The sequence below is a fragment of the Fringilla coelebs genome (genome assembly GCF_963513975.1).
Source record: "Fringilla coelebs genome assembly, chromosome: 29".
Taxonomy (NCBI): Eukaryota; Metazoa; Chordata; class Aves; order Passeriformes; family Fringillidae; genus Fringilla; species Fringilla coelebs.
In genome coordinates this window covers 1,908,489-1,922,716 of record NC_140055.1, presented here as the reverse complement: position 1 = coordinate 1,922,716, position 14,228 = coordinate 1,908,489, and the positions used below count along the sequence as shown (strand labels likewise).

The 14,228-nt window shown below is 52.6% G+C and overlaps 1 long non-coding RNA gene across 1 annotated transcript; it reads left to right on the top strand.

Moving 5' to 3' along the window:
* Positions 1-40: 40 nt before the first annotated feature.
* On the top strand, positions 41-14,213 carry LOC311163914. Its single transcript, XR_014616828.1, has 3 exons — positions 41-298; positions 11,320-11,523; positions 14,125-14,213. It is a non-coding gene; the product is annotated as an uncharacterized lncRNA (long non-coding RNA).
* Positions 14,214-14,228: the final 15 nt, after the last annotated feature.

Sequence of the window (14,228 nt, the reverse complement as noted above, 5' to 3'; positions counted from 1 at the left end):
GGGCTCTCTGTCCGTAGTGAGGCTCGGCTGTGTCCTCTGGGGCTCTCTCCTCCCTTGGAGCTAACTTATCCCCTGTGCCCCTCACCGAGGTCTCCCATGGGGGCCCCTCTTTTACCACAGGCTTCCTGTGGGACTCCCCTCACCCCATTTTAGTGCCGGAGGTGCAGCAAGTCACATCCCACCCTGTCCGAGGTTCTTTCTAGGCAAACGGACACGTTCCCCTCCGTAATCCCAACGCAGGCGCAGCCCCCGCCGCCGGTGGATCCTCCCGTTCCCGGGCAGACACCATCCGGACCGTGTGAGTTACAAAACTACCGGCAGAGAACAGATTGCTCCTGCCTGCTGCTGCACCGCGCTGTCAAACGGCAGCCGTGGGTCATTTACCGGCTGGCACCGGGATCCGAGCGGCGCCGCCCGGAGCTGCCCCGGCACCGCCGTTCGAGCTGTCAGCGCTCGGAGCAGCCCCCGCTGGGCGCTGGGCACTGTGGTGTTTATACCTGTGGGTGTGGATCATAGCCAAAAGGCTTGGGAGCCGAGCTATTAGGTGGAGCAGCCGTGGGGGTCGGGTTCTTGGTCCAGGCAACAAGTGGCAGGACAAGAGGAAGCGGCCTCAGGTTGCACAAAGGCAGGTTTAGGTCGGATGTTAGGGGGTGTTTCTTCAAGGAAGGGGTGATCAGGCACTGGAAGAGGCTGCCCATGGCATTGGTGAAGACATCATCCCTGGTAGTGTTCAAAAATGGAGTGGATGTGGCACGTGGGGATACGGGTTAGTGGTGGCCTTGGCAGTGATAGGGATCAATAGCCTGAATCAGTGACTTTAGAGGGTTTTCCTATCTCAGCAAATCTGCAATTCTGTAATTCTCCTGCTGTGGTACAACCAGTGAGCAACTATTACATGCAGGACCATCATCTGGGAGTGCCCAGACCCTCTTCTACCCGAGTGGTGGGTGTGGAGGGAGCCAGAAGGGATGGCTGTGGGTTCTGGATGAATTTTAGGGGCCCATCTGCCTACATTTGTTCATGAATGGGCAAAACATACAAAGACAAGCTCCTCAGAGCACCCTGGTCCTCCCAGCACCAGCAGCTCTGTGTGTCCTAGTGCATGTGCCTTTAGGTGGGGACCATACACCCACTGTGGGCTCTTCCCTGCAGCTTTCCAAAGGCATTTCAATGAACCTGGAGTAGTGGCAGCGTGCAGAAATGGTGAGTCAGACCCCAGAATTGCCAGGCTCAGCTGCTGCTTGTGTTCAGTGAAGGTTGTAGATTCTTCAGGGTTTGGGGATTTTTTTTCAGATTACTTCTGGATTTAGAGATTTTGGGGCTTGTGTGTCATAGTGTGGTTTTGGTGGTTGTTTTGTTTTTTTTTTTTTCTGTAATGGAGAGACTCCTTGCCTAAAGGAGACCTCTGCACATTCACTGAAGTTGTCACATCTCTGTTCCTGGAGGGTCTGGGAGCACAAAGGCTCCTGCCTGGGACGAGGCTCATGGCAAACACGGGGGTCACAGTGCACATCAGCAGTGTCTCCCAACCCCTTCACTGAACAGCACACAGAACACACAATCCCTCAGTCTGTTCTTTTTTCTTTTTTTCCACTCTTTTTTAATTGCTGGTGATCACTCCCAAGCTTTGCTCCAGGCTCAGTGATGTGATTCATCTTGGCTGCTGTGGAGATGGAATGGGAAGGTTCCAGCACTGCTGTCTGCAGCCTTGGTGTGACATAGCTGCTCACGAAATCCTGTGCTGCTGGCATTGTTGGGCCATGTATCCTTTAGAATTGCAACACCCTAAACCTGACAAACAGGCACTTCATCCACACAAGCTCATTCTCCTTTCTCCTTCTTTATGGAAAATTGGCAGACTCCCAACCTGTTTCCATAGGAACGGGCTGGGAGACCAGGAGACCTCCAGCTGCTGAAGTCCCAGCATTAACACAGCCATGGCATTTGCTTGGCCATGACAGAAGCTCCTGCAGCCTCTGGAGATTGCAGTCATGGGAAAAGCAGTCAGTTTGTGGTGGAGATAAGGAGCTGATAACCAGCTTACCTGAGGCTGCCTGGCTGATTTTGGTGGAGGGTGGAAAAAGCTCCATTACTTGCTCTTGGATGCTGGGTCTCATCCTGCTCCCCTGCTTCTTTGGGGGCTGCCCCAAACCTCCCACGTTCCCCAGGCTGAGCAGAAGCTTCCCCACAGGATGGCAGCATTCACTAAAGCTCCAGCATCAGCTGGAGATGCCTCAGGTGTCTGCTTGGATTTGCTTCCCTCTTATGAAATGAAAAGAGAGGAAATAAATTGTGGCACAGCTCCCCCGCCTGACTTTCTGCTCGGATGCCAGTTACCAGCTCAGGCTATTGTTCTGCAGAGTTTCATTTTAAGCTCCTTTATTAGACACTCTAAAATATCACTTCCTTGCTCTTGCAAACAGCCTGTTCCTGCATGAGAGATTTGTACTTCTTAATCAGCTGATGGTGGTTTCTAAGGGAAGGCAGCCCTGGGAGTGGTGGTTTATCACCTGCTGTGCTGGTGTTTGATCCCCTCTGCCCCAGGGCCAAGCTCTGCTCTCACAGTACTGGTAAGAGGTGCAATTAGGGTTTGGCCTCCTTGCAGAAGCACCCATCAGACACTCCAGGCTCCTCATATGAGAAATGAAGAACTGGGCTGAGCTGGTTCCCACGTCCTTCTAAGTGTTGCACTTTCTCCAGTCTGTCTGCACATGCACAGCTGGGAGCTTACATGGAAAATCTTCCTAACTCTACAGCATCAGTTCCCCTAGAAGGGAAAAAATGCTTTATTTTCTCTCAATGGATTTTTATGGTAGCTATAAACATGGAGCAGGTAATACATGGGAGGTGCTGCACCATTCTGAGCCTATGGCCTTTGTATGAGCACCAGAACGAGGAGCTGCTTCCCAGAAAGGGCCTTTTCCCCCTGCTTTGCTCTCTATTGCTCCCAACAGACAGGTTCCCAGCTGGGGAAGCAGCAGAGCTATCCAGGGAATTGCACGAGCTCTTGCCTTGCTGCTCAGCCAAGGAGCAAACCCGAGCTTTGGTACAGCCCCAGCAGCTGCCATGTCTGTGGTTTCAAATTATCAGGGGGGGATTACTCACCCTGAGAGCTCCCAGTGAGGATCAGAGGGGAAGGGGGGGTCTCCTGACACCTCTGTCTGTGTGGCACTCCTCCACCTCAGGCAGCAGTGTGCCCCAGGGGTGGGCAGCATGCTGCAGGGGAGGCCAGCAGTGAAAGGCAGCTGGGCCTGGCACATCTGCAGCAGAAGGAGGCAGCACGCTGACTCCCACGGCAGCTGCAGTGGTGGGAAGCAGCACAGGTTTTATTCTGTCTGGTACAAAAGGTACCCTTGAAAAAAGGCAGAAGGCAGACTGTGGCTCAGGCACCTATGGGAGCACGGCCTTCACTTTGAGTTCTTGGATCCTCAGGGGCTCTTTTTGTGTGGTTTTAGAGCCATCACAGCATGTGTGGCCAAATCTCCCCTGGAGTGGGCTCCTTGGGCTCCCTCCCAGTGCCATGATGGCCAGGGGCTCCTTCAGCTTGGAAAGGAGCTGTGGGAAGACTGGCTGCTCAAATGTCAGTGTCTCTTTGGCATGGCTCCATGGTCAGCCTGTCCCTTACAGAGGTGTTGACTCCAAAGCATTGCTGCAGGAGGTCAGATGGAACCCTAGATAGACCATGAATCTCCCAGCTTGTTCTTGGAGGGGGATTAGTGAGGAGAAGGGGGTTCCTTTCACTGCTCTGAGCACATCTGATGCAGTGGTTTCCAGAGAGTAAATCAACTGAATTAATGAATCCTTCCTAAAGCCAGAATTCAAAGATCTTCCTAGTACATGTCAGCTGATATGGCATTAATACTCCCTTCTGTGACCTTTACATCATCATCCAAGCCCAGGCTCCCCTTTTTGCCCTTTCATATTTAATATTAAATCTGATTTATCTGCAAGGGGGCTTTATCATGTGCTCAGACAAATCAAAGGGATTTCACAATCCATCCCTGAGGCAGAGGCAGGGGTGGGAAAAGCATTGCCCCGAGGAGAAAAGCACTGACCTGAGGGTAAAAGCATCACATGCACCGAGGACAGAGCTCTCCACCACTACTCCCTTGGCACTTACCACCACTCCAGTGCCTGATTTTTACCTGTGTTGCTTGAGGTACTTGCTGACCCCCCCTTTTTCTTGAAGCTCAGTGCTCAGCAAACTCCAAAGCTGCCAAGGCAGCAGCTGCTGCTCTCCTCTTCTCTCCTCTTGATTTATGTGCTGTTGAGCACAGAGAGATTCTAAAGGACCAGCTCACAGGGAAAAGCCTGGCACAGCTGGATCTCCAAAGGACTTCCTTGCATGTAGGACTCCTTTGTGCCTCCCATGAGATCCCATTACACCTCTTCCACTGCTTTTTCTTTAATTGCTGCAGATAATTTTTTTTCATGCAGCACAAACTGACTGCTGATAGAGTCAGTGCCATGTGCTGATGGCGACACAGGAGGCTTGACTGGAGGGAGTAATGGATGGCAGAGGAGATGCCAGCTGCAGATCACAGGGACATGTACAGCACTGTAATTGGTTGACTTGCACAGATTTCCTCCCAAACAGCATTTTTTAATCTAAAAGAATGCAAGAAACTGGAACATGTCTTGCTTCATTCATGGCTTCCCTGGAGGCAGCAGCAGCATGTTAAGGAAAAAAGAGAAGGAGGAGGAAAAAATAGTCAGAAGCACCAGGTGGCTGAATATCTTGCAGCCTAATTGATTCCTCTTTAATTAGAACAAAACCTGTTGCACTCAACCAGCATTCAGTGCCAGCTTTGGAGAAAGCAGCATCTTCCCTGGCCCTGTACCAGCACAGCTTGGCATGGAGGGAGGAGAGGAACCTCAGGGAAGCATGTGAAGCTGACAGTGCCTCTTCCACACCTGGGAATTCAGGCAAACTCCAGCTCCTACAACTTTCTTTGAGGCAGCGAGAGCAGGATGAAGGAGAGCCAACCATGTCAGTGTCTGTTGCACACTGAGCTGCAGCAAGGGACTTGGCTGGGATTAACTGGAGTAACTGAGACTTCACAGGGATTTCTGTGCCTGTGCCTGACCTCACTTGGGAACTGCTCACCGCTTCTCCCACAAATCCAGTTATTTTTAAAATGGGGAAGAGCTCGGCTTCATTTGCAGTGAAATGACTTCTCTGCTTTTTGCCTCTCCAGTTTTGAAACCTTGCCTGTGTTGGGGGCCCCCCACCTGCAGGGCTGTGTCCAGCTCTGGGGCCCCAGCATAAGGACATGGAGCTGCTGGAGAGGTTCCAGAGGAAGTCATGAAGATACTTGTATGGCTGTAGCACCTCTGCACTGGAGATGGGCTGGGAGTTAGCCTGGAGAATGGAAGATTCCAAGGAGAGCTTAGACCCCTCTCCAGTGCCTAAAAGAGCTCCAGGAAAGTTGGAAAGGGACTTTGGTCAAAGGTCTGGAGGTACAGGACAAGGGGGAATGGCTTCCCACTGCCAGAGGGCAGGGTTAGATGGGATATTGAGAAGGAATTCTTCCCTGTGAGGGAGGTGAGGCCCTGGCAGAGGCTGCCCAGAGAAGCTGTGGCTGCCCCATCCCTGGCAGTGTCCAAGGCCAGTTGGACTTGGAGCAACATGGGCTAGTGGAAGGTGTCCCTGCCCATGGCAGGGGGTGGGACAATATGAGTTTTAAGGTCTCTCCCAGCTCAAACCAGTCTGTGATTCCATGAAAACAGGCTCTGCACTGGCTGGTAAAGGTTAGGTGGCAATGTCAAACCTCGTCCCCTGCAGCACCTCATCACATCTCAAATGCTTTTGGCAATGCCACCTTATGGTTTTAATTCTTTGGTTCATGTGCAAGGGCTTCCCCTGGTGCAGGGTGGCTGTGGGAGCTCTCCTGTCCCCTCACAGCTTCTCCCCAGCTGGACCCCACTCCTGGCCCTGGGTTGCTAGTTCTATTGAAATGTCATAATGGATGAAGTGACAGCTTCATCTGTCTGTGGGTTTTGTAGCAAAGCCCCCAGCACCAACTAGCTTGGGATGGCTGCTGTTGTTACTACACAGTGACTGCTCCCCAGCAGAAACCTCCAAAATAATAATTTGAGTAGCAAAGTGTCATTTTCTAGCCCATCCCTGCTGAAAAACCATTCTTATGGTGGGAGCACAAGGCCAGCAACCTCTGGGAAACTGAGATGACTTCTTCCATCTGTTTAACATGTAAAGGTGCACAGATGCTATTAAGTCTAGCCTGGCCTCTCATCAGGCAGCTCCATCCTTTGCAGGTGCTCTCAGGAATTACAGGGAGAGAAGAGGAAGCTGATATGCAAATGCTGTGGCTGAGCAGGAAGCTCAGAGGGGAAGAAGCATCCTCCCAGCCCTTGCATGCAGTCCCAGCCTTGCTCTCCTCACTGGGCAGGGGGCCTGGCACTGTCACAGGCTCCAGCAGTTAACTGATCCCATTGGAATGGTCTGTGGCAAGAGCTGGAGCAGCCCTGTCTGGGCTTATGAGGGCTCAGGAGCAGTTTTCAAGGTGCCAAGCTGTTTGGCTGATATTACCCACTCTGCTTGGAAGGCGTGATCTGGCCTGCAGCTCTCTCACCACTGTGCTGGTAATGAACAATAATGACTGAGTCCCTCCATGCCAGGAACACCGAGGCTGGGTAGATGAATTAGCAGCACAGCAGCCTCAATTTTACCTTGGAAAAGGAGCAGCACATCCAAGATGGAAGTAGCTACAGGACAGATCCCCACCTCATTTTATCTCTGCAGTAAGTGCAGAAGAGGGTTTCCTGAATGCTTCCTGCCTTCAAGAGCTGGGGAGCAGATCTGCGGTGCCCAGCTGGAAGCCACCTCTCCTGCTCACTCACCACACACCCCAATCCCTAGGAAGCAAAAGCCTCTCTGCAGGGAGTGAGAGCTCCTGACTCGGGAAATGCCAGCATTTAGAGGCTGTAGCCTAGCACCAGAGCACTTGCCTGCCTGCAAAGGCAAAGCCTGATCTCCAGCCCCTGTTCCCTGTCTGCCCCTCCCTCGCCCCCAGGAGTTGCCTCCCACGTCCTGCTCACTCCCAGCAGGCAGATACTGATTCAAGCCTGTCCCCTGTGGAGCCGTTTGCTTGGGATTTTCCTCTGCCTTGTGGAAGGCCAATAGTTCCCACTTTTTATGAAAGTTCTATCTGTAAGGAACTGTTTAGCAAAACAACAGCTTTCTTCCCCCCGCCCCCCGCCCCTGCCCCTTTTCTTTCCCCTCTTTTCTTTGGAAGTGCACTTCCCCTCCTGTCACTGCACATTCCAGCGCTGATGCAGGCACATTGCACTGGGCTGGGTAAAGGTGCCCAGACCATCACACCAACGGCATCCTCCTCCTCCTCCCTCTCACTCCTGGGACTGGGAAAGCAAAGGGCAGACACAGGGAGGTGGAGATCCACTCTATGGCCATTATTACCTTTCTGTTCAGAGAAACTTTAATCCTGAGCCATTATTTAAAACAGATTTCATGCTGCGCATAAAGATTAACATATTTTGCCTTGCCTTCATGGGCAGTATCAGAACTAGAGCTGCCTTTGTGCAGCAGGGCTCTGCTGCTCTAAGCCATTAATCCTGGAAATGAAGCTCCAGGGGTTTAATCACCTATCAGAGAGCCCCCCCCCCCCGGCTGCTGGAAGTATTTTTAGGATTTAGACGTATTAGCTCAAAACTAAAAAATCCTGATTTATTGATTAATCACAATTCAACTACTGCACATCACCCTCCTCCTCTGCTGGCTGCACAGCACCATGTTTAGCTGGGGGAGCTGTTTCTGTTGGCATTCTCTCAGCCTGCAGATGAGGATGGAATTTGGGGTGCCAGTCCCTCAGCCTGCCATCTTCAGAGTGAGCTGAAGCCAGCAGTGCCCCATTGCTAGGCTCAGAGTGGTGCTCACTGGGAAAGGATCCAGCTTCCCCTTATCTCAACCAATGCATTGACTTTGCTAAAGTTATTTCTGTACTCTTTCCACCCCAGACAACTTTTATCCTTGTTTTTTTAGAGGCGAGGGATGAACTGGAGGGAGTAGCCCAGCTCTGATGTTTGAGGAGAGTTGGGTGAGCATGGGGAGCCTCAGTGCAGAGCCAGAGGAAAAAGCATCTGCCATGCTACCAGCCTCCTACACTCCTTTCTTGAGCCACGGCCCAAGAACATGGGAACCAAAAATCCTTTTGGGAACCAGATGTCTGGAAAAACCCTCATCAATCCCATAAAACAAAGCATCTGAGGGTTCCCCCTGGTTTTACAAAATGCCCAGCATCTCCTGGCATGGGGGGGTTCAGAGATGTGACCCCTGCCTCAGCTTCCCTCTGCACAAGGGTACAGGGATGTATCTCCTTCCCTGGGGGCTTCCCAGACTGTGCAGACAGACCCTGAGGAGCACCAAGCTGCTTCCTGGGGATGAACAAGACAGCTCAGCACTGCTGAGGGGAATCCCTGCACCCAGCACAACCCTCGTGGCACAAAGTTTCACTTTGGCAAGGGGTCCCTGGGTCAGAAATGCCTCCAACATCACTCCAGGGGCAGAAAGGAAAGAGCTCTCACGGCTTGCAGAACAGAGGGTCTGAGGCACTGGTAGCTGTACGTATAGATCATATATTTGTGTGTGTAACTCTGCACACAGAGCTGCATCCTTACACACCCGCACAGGTAAATACTTCTAGATAGTGACCTCTTCAGATTAAAGTCCAAGGCACTTTTTACAGTGAACAGGTTAAAGCCATAGTTTAAAACATGCCTGTTTCTGGGTACAGCTCGGGTTTATGGCAATGCTGTGGGGATGGGCTGTTATCATATGGGCCAGCCCCCACTCCTGTCCTCCAGCTGAGAGACCGGCCCTGAAGGAGGAAGGTAAAGCCCAGGACTGGATCCTGACCACAGAGACATGCAAGCAGCTCCCACTGGAAGGTGCATGGACAGTGCTGAGACCCCAGTGGGGGGAAGAACACTTTGGGTGGAAGAAGGAGCAGAGCTGGGTGCACAGAGCACCAGAGCCCCCAGCCAAGAGCACCCACTGGGCAGGTGGTTCTGGAGCCCTGCCTGGTGCCTCGTGGGGCTCTGAGGTGGCTCATCCCATAGGGAAATAAGTAATGCCATGGAGAAGCTTTTTCTATCTCCTGCAAAATCCCCTTGGATGATGACCTTGGACCCTTTGGATATCTTTTAGGAGGGGCTTGGAGTTAGGTGAGAAGAAGCTCAGAGCAGTACAAAGCCTGGCAACAGAATCTTCCCAAACTGCTGAGCAATCACCGCCATCTCCCCCCACCAAACGTACCTGGTGGCCAAGGCACAGGGCTCTGGGCTGCCTGGGAGATGCTGGGCAGGAGAAGCCCAAGGAGAGTGGTGCAGAGGACCAGGAATCCCCTGGCAGCCCCAGACCTAGCTGGCAGCAGCAGAGGCTCAGCCCTGGCCTCTCAGAAGAACCAGCCTCTTTCCTCCATCAGAGCTGGTTTCTGCAGGGAGATTTCAGGTCTGGGGTCCAGCAAGGAGCATCCAGACCTCATGGCAGCTCATTGCTGCTGGGGTTCTGCTGGGTTGGACTGGCCTGGAAGGGTGAGACCAGCACAGCTCTACACTGACAGCGTGGCAGTGACTGCAGCTCTGATCAGGAAGGGCCAGTGCAGGGACTTTTAGAGTTTCTCTGGACAAAAGCAGCAGGAATTGGTTCCATAGGTGCTGCTCATTCCCAGACACGTCATGCTCTGTGAAGACTGACCAGGACAAAGTGTGGCTGCCAAAGAGCAGTTTAAGACTTATGATCCAGTAGGGATCAGGTCCAGCAGCTCAAGGGCTGGAGGTAAGGAAGTGATGCTCTCTGAGGCTCAAGGAGTCCATAGGATCATGGAATCACAGAATAGTTTGGGTTGGAAGGGACTTAAAGCTCATCTCATTCCCCGTGTCATGGGCTGAGACACCTTCCACTAGACCAGGTTGCTCCAAGCCCCATCTAACCTGGCCTTGAACACTTCCAGAGATGGGGCAGACACAACCCTGGGCAGCCTGTTCCCATCTGGAAGGCTGAGACAAAACAGTCCCTGCAACCTTTTCTCATTTCTCTTTCATGCTCAGGGTTTTATCCTCCTATGCCTTCATATCCTGAGGTTGAGCAAAAGCTGCAGCTCCCCAGGGCAGGATGTGAAATGTGAACTGGACATGTCCCAGCCTCTTCTCCCAAGTAACAAATGAAAGGACAAGAGAAAATGCCTGCAAGTTGTGCCAGGGGATATTTAAATTGGATATTGGGAAAATTTCTTGTGTGTAAGTGTGGTCAGGCTCTGGTACAGGCTGCCCAGGGCAGCAGTGGAGTCCCCATCCCTGGAGGAATTTAGAAGATTTGTGTATGTGGCACTTGGGCACGTGGGTTAGCGGTGGGCTTGGTGGTGGTGCTGGGTCAACAGTTAGACTTGATGTTCTTAGAGGACTTTTCCAACCTTAACAATTCCATAATTCTATGAAAATGTGCTCTGCAGCACTGCTTTCTCAAGAGCCTCTGTCCTGGAGAAAAAAGGGAAGTTTGACTCTTGCAGAGCTTGTGCCCAGGGAGCAGAGTCCCTCCTTCTGCTGGAGGAGACAGCCTGGGGCAAATGGCTTTCCAGAACCTGGGCAAAAAGGGGAGCCTGACCTTTCTGTAGGGAGAAGCAAAGCCCTGGTGCCATTGGGCTACAGACAGATCCAGACCTGCTAGAGGTCAGCTTCCAAGTACTGGAAATGAGTACAAGGGGGATAAAGGATAACTCGGGTTCTGCACCTCTCCCTGTCCCCCATCCTCACTGGCAGTAGTAGCTGTACTCAGAAACAGACATTTTTGGCAGCAGCCTGGTGTTGCTGCCTGCTAACAACCGTGTTGGGTACAAAACCATAATTGAAAGTTACCATAACCATCATAATATAGCAATATATTTCATAGTTAAAATAAACTATTATGCTTTCCCCTATCATTAAAAAAGAAACGAGCAGTACAGAGGCAAGGTGCAAACCCAGGTCAAAGCTCCTTAAGTCTGGACAGAAACATCCATGAGTTTGCAGAGAGATGGTGGAATTTTTCTGGTATTTCTAGGATAGTTCCTTGCAGGCGGAGCAGGAAGGAGAGTTGTGGAGCAAAAAAAGCCCCCAAGACTGTGCCAAAAATGGGACTGGCTGGGTCAGGTGGGTCCTGGAGGGACATTGGCCCCATTGGACTGCGGGATCAGATGCTTCTCAGCTTGCAGGAGCTCGGCATCTCTGCGATTTTCCTCTTGTGCTGTTCTTCCACCTTGGTTGCTGATCTTGGCTCTTCTCTCTGTTTGTCCCGATGTCCCTTAGGGCACCCAAAGTGATCATCTCAGGTGTGTGGACTGGACTGGACTGGCTGGGGAGCATTTACTGGAGCTGTTCACCGGGGCTGTGCCAGCCAAGGCTGCTGGTGACCAAGAGCTGCCATCAGGGAGCAGCTCTGGGTGGGCACGGCGGGCTGGGCTGCCCTGCCCTGGGGGCTCCTCACCGTGCCTGCCCCAACTGTGGCCTCAGGTGGGCTCTGGGCTCCTGGCAGCAGGGCTGGAGGGAGGGTGGGCTCGGTGCTGGCCATGGTGGGGTCCGGTGCTGGGAGCAATGGGTACTGGTACCAGTGCTGAAGAACTGGCAGGGGGTGGATGAAGGGGTGGGATATGGGCTTTGGGGATTGGGATGGGCATTCAGGGCTGTGGAATGGGGGGTGCAGGGGTGGGATAGCAGTGTGGGGGTGTGTGGGATGGAGGGTGTAAGGTGCAGGGCATAGGGTGCAGACCCTGGGCTGACAGGTCCCAGGCAGAAGGGTTGTTGCACTGCAGGTTGTGCTGAGATGAAGGTTGTGGGGAGGACAGGGATCCACTGGGAGAGGAAGGTTGTGGGGTGCACAGGGATCCACTGCCCCAGCCCTGTTGAAATCCCACTGCAGCAGCAGCTGCTCTGCCCCAGAACAAGGGTCTCTTGCTCCAGCTGCAATCCCAACTCTCTCACTGTGGTCCTTACCACCTCCAGCCTTGGGGCCTGGAGCTGGCAGCACCTGCTCTTGTCTCACTTGCTTGGATTTCCCAGATTTGATCGTGTGCTGGCAGGGAGGTTCCTGGGTTCCTGCTGGCAATATTGATCTTTAAGAATCAATACTTTCTCTGGCTCTCTAATGCCCCAGGACATGTCTTCACACCTTGTCCCATGCACAGCACCATTCCACGGGCAGTTTGCTCCTATCTGAAGCCCAGAAAGCATTTTTCTCCACCAGCTGCCTGCAGGCTAGGGAAAATGCTGCATTTCAGGTTTTATCTTAGAATTTCTAACATATTCTCCATTGCAATGCTGGGAACCCCCTGAGAGAGATCAGCAGGAGATTCTGCTGGGCAAGATGGACAGGGGGGCACCCACAGGCATACAGGGAGCAGCAGCTGGGCTGAGAATAGATCATGGGGGCCTTCCAAGGCAGCAGCGAATCCCCAGCCATCCATGGGATATCAATTATGCTAATTGCAAGAGCTTGGAAGAGCAGCTCTTTCCCACAAGCCAGATATCTCCCACTGGCCAAGGACCAGCAGCAATGGGCACGTGCCTGCCAGAAAGGCAACAGGGATGACTGTATTTGTCCCCTGCTACCAACACCTCTGCAGCACAGGGATCTCATTTTGCAGTACTCATTTTGCAGCCTTCTTCCTCCTCCTCCTCCTCCTAGGGCCAGCATGGGGGCAGTACTCCTCACTAACTACTGCTTATTTTCTATGTAACTCCAGCTGCAGGGCACAGGGAGTGAAACCACCTCACACCACTGGCAGCAAGGAAATTCTTCAGCATTGGGGGTGTAGGGGTGGTGGTGCAGGAGGGTGGTGGGTCTCTACCCCTACGTGTGCGCAAAATCCAGCATTATTTATGGAAAGGAAAAAGTTACAAAGGAGAGCATTACAGGCTGAGTATACCTGGAGTAACACAGTGACTGATTACAATTACTGACACTGCTGGGTGAGGCATAATTAATATTGCAGAGTAATTACATGGTTACTTCATCTGTTTAAAAATATATAAATATTCTCTGCTGAGTTTTCATGGAAAGCAGCAAACACCAACCCCAAAGTTGGAGCCTGGCATGGCTCCATGCAAGGATCCAGGAAAGCCAGAACATGACTGGGGAAGAACTGAGGAGGAAAAAGGGAGAAATGGTGAAAACAAAACAGAAAGTGGCTGGTTCCAGAAGCAGCCAGGTGATGCCAAGGGTACCTCAGGAAGCTGAACACCAGCAAAAAAGTATAATGGAGTCTGAGGTGCTGCACTTTGGCAGGCATGGGCAGCAGTGCCTCTGCCAAGACAGTGCCAGAGAGTGCTGCTGCCCTCCACCAAACCCAGCAGAAGTGGCATGAAGGCGATGGGCTTTGTTTTAAACAGATGAAGCACCTGCCCCTGCTACCACATCACTTGCCAATGAGCTCCTGCTTGATCCTGGTGGATTTGACATTGCCAACTGGGCTCAAGCATGGATGTTCCCAGCACAAGTGGAGACAGTTGGAGCTGATGGGGTGTTCATCCAGCACTTCTGAGACTGCTGCAAAGAGCCCACTGGCTTTGCACAATGCTGGGAGGCTCCCAGCAGGCAGTGATGTGAGCACCTGGAGACCCCCTCAGTGCCCGAGCTGGCCTGCCAGCCCCATCACTGGCCACCAACATAGTGGCTGGGGGCAGCCCTGCGTGGCCCTGCACGCTGTAGGCACTGCTTTCCTGGCTCTGGCACGTGTCTCCAGGCAGAATATGACACTAAGGACCAGAAAGAAGAAGTGTCCATTGTTCTTCTCTGGGTAGAAAACACTCACAGCTCCAGAGAACTCCACAGGAAGGTTACAGTCAGACATTGTCACCCAGCTGTCAGTGTGAGAGGCTGTCCTGTGGGTCCTGGCAAGGAGATGGAATGGAGCATAGGCAGCGTCAGCCAGAGCCTGCATAACGAACCTCCCCACGCTGGCATCTGCCTGGCGAGGCTTGGCAATCGTGAGAGGGGCAGGGGGCCAGGGGGGCGCCCCAGGGAGAAAAAACTCTCCCTCCGGTGTCTCCGTTGCTTCAGTGCTTCTGACTTGGTGTTTTGTTTTGTTTTGTTTTGTTTTGTTTTCAAATGTGAAGACCTGAGATTGAGCGTGGGTTTTCCGTCTGCCACCGGACGCCATGGCACAGGCTGGCCCAAGGCATCACTTTCTGTCCCCTTCCTTCACCACGTGTAGAGGCAC